Source organism: Physeter macrocephalus, chromosome 16 (genome assembly GCF_002837175.3).
Source record: "Physeter macrocephalus isolate SW-GA chromosome 16, ASM283717v5, whole genome shotgun sequence".
In the NCBI taxonomy this organism is placed as follows: domain Eukaryota; kingdom Metazoa; phylum Chordata; class Mammalia; order Artiodactyla; family Physeteridae; genus Physeter; species Physeter macrocephalus.
In genome coordinates this window covers 18,230,057-18,235,958 of record NC_041229.1, presented here as the reverse complement: position 1 = coordinate 18,235,958, position 5,902 = coordinate 18,230,057, and positions in this window count along the sequence as shown.

Sequence of the window (5,902 nt, the reverse complement as noted above, 5' to 3'; positions counted from 1 at the left end):
GCCACCGCAATGAGAAGCCCACGCACCGCAACGAAGAGTAGCCCCCGCTCTCCTCAACTAGAGGAAAGCCTGCGCGCAGCAACGAAGACCCAATGCAGCCAAAAATAAATAAATAAAATAAATGAATTTATTTTTTAAAAAAAAGATTCAGAAGCCCCTGTGGGGAAATGACCACACCCCTCCCTCCCCCCCACACACACATGCACTCACACACATGCTACTACAAGTCTGTATTTCTGGTGTATGACCACTGTGATTGATTCTTTCTGGTAATTTATGACCAGGTCTGCCAGGCTAGCGTGTTGAGGGGTGTGGGGTTAGCATGGTCACCCTGAAGGATGAGGACGTTTTTGGTGAGAAAGAAGCATCGTAGTCTGCGTGAGAACTCCCCTGACATTGACCATGGAGGGGTCAGTAAAGGTGGTAGGGGCCCTGTAGGTGGAAACTGGCCAGAGTCTTCAGGGTTAGGGGACAAATTCTGCAGAGCCTTCCCCAGACTCCTCACATTTCTCCTCCTCCCTCCTCTCCCCTCAGGCCCCTCAGGTTTCCCACAAAACGCACACACACACAGACACACACAAACACACAGGCACTCACACAAAAATACACCCAGACACACATACAAATACACAGACGTATACCCAGACACACACAGACACAGAAACACACAGGCATCCATACACACACAGTACGGATGACAAGCCCCCCAGGGGCCAGCCCCGTCTCTCAGACCTTCCTCTCTTCTGCCCCCTCCCACCACCAGACTGACCCATTAAAACTGACTTTGTACAAAAAGTGGCCCATTTTTGGTGGCCCCAAGAGAAGTACGATGTCATCAAGAGAGAGGTGGGTGGTATAGCCTTGGACACACGTGCAGAGGCGACACTGGATCCTGTCCACAGCTACTTTCAGCTAAAAGGTTCTGGATCCCAGCCCCAGGCCAGGCGAGGCCGTGATAAAAGTCATTTGCTGACTGTGTCCATGACCAGGGCCATGAGTGACAGCCGAGCCCAGCCTGAGGCCCTTTCTTTCGGGGTCCCCACTGGCAGCACTGCCTGTCAGGCCCAGCACGTATGTGCCCCTGGGGTTAGAGGTTCAAGGACCCAAGCTGCCTGCTATTGGTTCCTGCAGGGGGAAGGCTGGAGAGTGGGGGGAGGGGGCACTCTGGCCCCCGGTAGTTGGAGAGTTGGCCTAAGTAGACCCCTCCCAGCCTCACCTTCACTTGCACCCCAGTCTTTGCAAAAAGACTGACAAGGGTCTGACTTTCTCCGAGTCCCAGCATCATCCCCACCTGCTCCCGCCCCTCCTCCCCCGGATCCGCTGTACAAATACAGGGCTACTGCCAAGCTGTGGGAACAGTAAATCTTTCTCACTCTTTTATTCATGCCCTCGTGTCTGCAGACAGTGCCGAGGAAAAACAAACCCCACCAAATCCCCGCAGGCTCTAGCGGTCTGGCAGCCTCTTCTTTGCTCCTCTCTGATCCCCTCCAGGAGGCAGAGGCCAGGAGAAGAGACCGACCCAGCTCTGATGCGGGTGGCAGCTCCCACCCATCCCCTCCTCCTGAGGGAGCTCAGCGAGCACCTGTCACATGCTGAGCCCTGTACCACGTTCTGGGGACCAGAAATCAGTGAGACCTGGGGAAACTGGGCAGTCAGTATTCCTGGCTTCCAGGAGCAGCACTGCATCTGCCTCACCTTCCAGCCCTCCCCCAGACTGCAGAGCTTCTGGGCCTGGCAGGGCCAGGCTGTTTGCTCAAAACATTTGACAAGATGAGTTGCGGTGCCCTGGGTGCCGTCTGAGGAGCCACCGAGGGGAAGGATGGGCAGCCAGGTCAGCTGTGGACCCTGTGGAAGGAGGGACTCTCGCTCCAACAGCCTCTGGACCAAGGCAGCATCTCTGCAAAAGAGTCCGGATCTTGAGAATTCCTGGGAGCCTCTCCTCCTGCAACTCTGGGCCACCAGGGAAAGCTGCTTTTAAGCTCAATCAGACCAAAGGGGGACTGGAGGAGGCCAAGGGGAGCTGGATTTAGCCTTTTATACAGAAGAGAGGCAATGGACTTAGCATGACCCACTGTCTCAGTTTGCCCAGGACTGCAGGGTTTCTGGGGACACGGGACTTCTGGTGTTACAACCGGGACAGTCCTGGGCAATCTGTGAAGCTGGGGTTCCTTTAACTGAGGGGCCGTGGGAAAGGCTCCACGCTCTGTGAGCCTGACACATGGCTCAGGACAGAGGACAGCTTGGACCCAAGCTGCCTGGTAGTGGTTCTGCGGGTGGAAAACTTTCTTCAGGAGGAAAGGCTGGAGAGCAGGGGGTCCTGTGGGCAGCTCAGGAGCTGTCAAGGGAAAGTAGGCAGAAGAAAAGTGTCTGCGGACTTCAGGGCAGGGAGGAAATTCCCTCACTGTCTCTAGGGAGCTGGCACCCATGGGGCCCCACCCAAAGCCTGGGGTGTTGGGAAGTGAGCTGGGGAGCCCCTGAGAAAACCTGTCCTTGAACCCTTCGCCAGTGTACATGGGACATGGGGAAAGATGGCTTTAAAATCTTCTGCCTGATGCCTCATCCTCCCAGGACCCAGAGGGCAGTCAGAGCGCTGTCCTGGAGAGGGCCTGACACAGCAGAGCAAGTTGTTCCTTTAGATCTGTCCCAGGGAACAAGCTCTTCTCCACGGGTGTCCCGACTGGATGTTGGGGGGGTGCAGATAGATGTGTCCAGAGGCAGCAGAGGTTTGTGTTAGAGGCGGCCTGATAAGGCAGATCCCACGGAGACGCCCTCACCCAGACCCCTTATTTGATAGATGGGAGACCAAACTCCAAGAAGGCTGAGTCACTAGCTCAGGGCAGCACACTCTCCAGTGGTTAAAGACCCAGACGGGACTGTCTACCATCAGATGCCACAGCCAGAGATTCCTTGGAAGGGAGGATTCACAGAAGATAAGCCCAGGCCTGTGAAAGCCCCGCCTTCCTGTCACATGAGTGACAGATCACACCTTCTGGAGCCAGGACTCCTCTCTCCATTCTATTGAGTCCCCAGCATGGCCCACCCCAGCACCAAGCCCAGGAGAAAACCCACCAGCAGATTTCCCTGCACTGCTCGGCCCTGGGGCTCCGGGGGCCCTGGAAATCTGCAGAGGGTGCCTGCAGGCTCCACCTCTCCCTTTCCTGGCCTCAGAATGTGTAAGAAAGACCAGCTTCACCTCTCAGTAGGAAGCTGCTCCCTACCTACGATGAGGAGCCTTCCTAGAGGTGGAGGTATTTAAGACACAGTTTAAAGGGCCATTAAGCATACTGGGCTCCAATGAGTTTAGCAGGAAGCAGAGCCCCAGTGACGCAAACACAAAGGTACATTCTGGTGTGTCTAAGTAGGGAGGTGGGGAGGGATCCAGACCCAGGATGACGAGGGAGGCGAAAGAGTGGGAGCAGGTATAGGTGGGTTCTCTTTTGAGCAACCAGGAGGGTCCTAAGTACACGGCCAGGAGAGGGCAGAAAAGGAAGAAGAGAGAAAAACAGTAGGGAGACTCAGGAAAACCATCTCCTGACAGGTACTGTACCAGCTTCTAGCATTTACAGCGTTTCCAGTTTCATCCTATTGTGGGTGAACCCAACACTTCCAAAACTAAAATGCAGGAAACAGCCTGAGAAATGTTTCCGAGGAATGACAGGGCTGCCCCCTTGTTCACAGCAACTCTCCTCGGAGAAGCAGGATTCCACGGAAAGTCTAACAAGGAGGGAGAGCCTGCACCCCGCTGTACCCTCCAGACCCCCAAAGCACAGAGAAGGAGTAAATGAGAGAAGGGCTCTACCCTGGGCCCCGCAGCCAGGAGCCACCTTCCTGGGAAGTCTCAGGAGGCTGGCAAGCTCTGCCCAGGCAGGTGGGATGCTGAATCCTTGGGGAGAGAGACAGGTTTCCTGCACACAGAAATGCCCTGACTTAGTCAACAATAGGCCCTTGGAGCTCCCTTAGCAATCACTGCCTCACCACTCAGCTTCGAGCCTGGCTGGCCACTAATAATTTATCGCACATAAGTCTCACGGCTCCAATAAGGCAGCCGCTTCTCTGCCTCTGAATTCCCTGCAGAGCGTCACACAGCTGGGCACCCAGCTGGTCCTCATTAAAATCCTTCCGGACCTGAATCTTTGCCACCCTTCCTCGCTCCCATCTCCAGCCCTGCCCTCCAGCAGCCGGCCCAGGGCACCCCCTTTTCCTCACTTTCCTAAGGGCTGGATTGGCAGTTGCCAATACAGGAAGGGCAGGTGAGAGCCTCTGAGTCTGTAGATCTGACTGGTAGCCTGGTGAAAGATACCGGGACCTTCTATAGGTAAACAGGGAATCCCAATAGCAAATTCTCTAATTAGGGTTCTCTTTATCGTCCTCCTGTGGAAAATACTCATTTGTAACATTTTAAGTCAGACCATGCAGAACTGGAAATCTGTAAGAACACTGCCCAGGAAGGGTCTCTGGCAGGAGCCACTTCCCAGGTTTTGGTTACCTCACCTATAAAAAAGATGGATGGCAATGCATTACTGTAGGCAGGTGACTAAACCAACCGTCCCATTCTATACTTCGGTGCAATAGTGGACCATCTCGTTCATCTGTATGCAAAACAATGATGTGGATTTGGCGTAAAAAGACTCGAAGTTCCCACCCTGGCTTTGGCGCTTATTAGCTGGCTGGTCCTGGGGAAGTCACTTCATCTTTCTGAATGAATTTTCTCACCTGTGAAATGGGCACAATAATAATAATATCTTCACCACACAGATGGTGTGAGATTTAAATGGGATACCAAGTGTGAGCAGGATTGATAAACTGTAAAATAGTCTCCAAGTGTTACTGATTATTAACAGATCATAATGACTGTGGTAAATAAAAACCTCCCTTTAAATAAGCAAACGCCTATGGGCAACAACAGAAACACAAAAAAGATCATCGCTGATGGATTTGCTGGTAACTCTTCCCTGCCCAGGGAGATCGGCAGCCCTGAACGCCTCTTGAAGCGGGGACCCACCAGAGTCGGGTAGTAAATGCTGATCTCGAGATGGAGGCTGGAGGTCGGGGCTCTCAGAACACAGGGTCAGACTACCCACCACCTGCCAGGGCCTCACCCATGTTGCTTCTGCAGTTGGGCAGCGGACTCCCAGCAGCCACTTCCCCAGCTGTTTCTAAACGACAGTAAATTGTGGCCCTTTTTTTCTAATGCACTTCTTTGCAAAGGAAGCAGACCCTCCAGGAATGAATATTCATTTGTACTACCCCTCAAAAAAATGCTGATAAACTCACGAAAAAGTTGTGTTATTGCTAAACGCTAATTGCATTTCCTTGGGTAAGCACCATAAAAAATTCATTGCAGTTTTTAGAAACAAGATACCAATTGCATTTTAATTGCTAGAGAGGAGAGAGTGGGGGAGAAGCTTAACCAGGAAAATGCTAACTGGGCAGAAACTCAGAAAGACATCTCCCGAGCCAGAAGGCCCAGTCCTGAAACAAGAGCTGAGGAGAGGTGGGTCTCGTGGGGAAGCCAGACCCTCCCGGAGGGAGCACTGACTCAGTGGCACTCAGACTTGCAGCATCAGAGCACCTGGAAGGCTGGGGCTTTCTGTTGTCAATCATGACATGTAGATTTAACAAATGTACAGAATTATATGAGCAGGAGTCAGTTCCAGAGCTTTAAGAAACATGTATGGGAGGAAAACTGTAATTCTACTACCCCTTAATGTGGGTGTGAGAGAAAGAGAGAGAAGGGGGGTGGGGGGAGGATGGGACCAAGGCCATACATCATTTCACTTTTTTTTTTTTTTTTTTTTTTTTTTTTTTGTGGTATGCGGGCCTCCCTCTGCTGCGGCCTCTCCCGTTGCGGAGCACAGGCTCCGGACGCGCAGGCTCAGCAGCCATGGCTCACGGGCCCAGC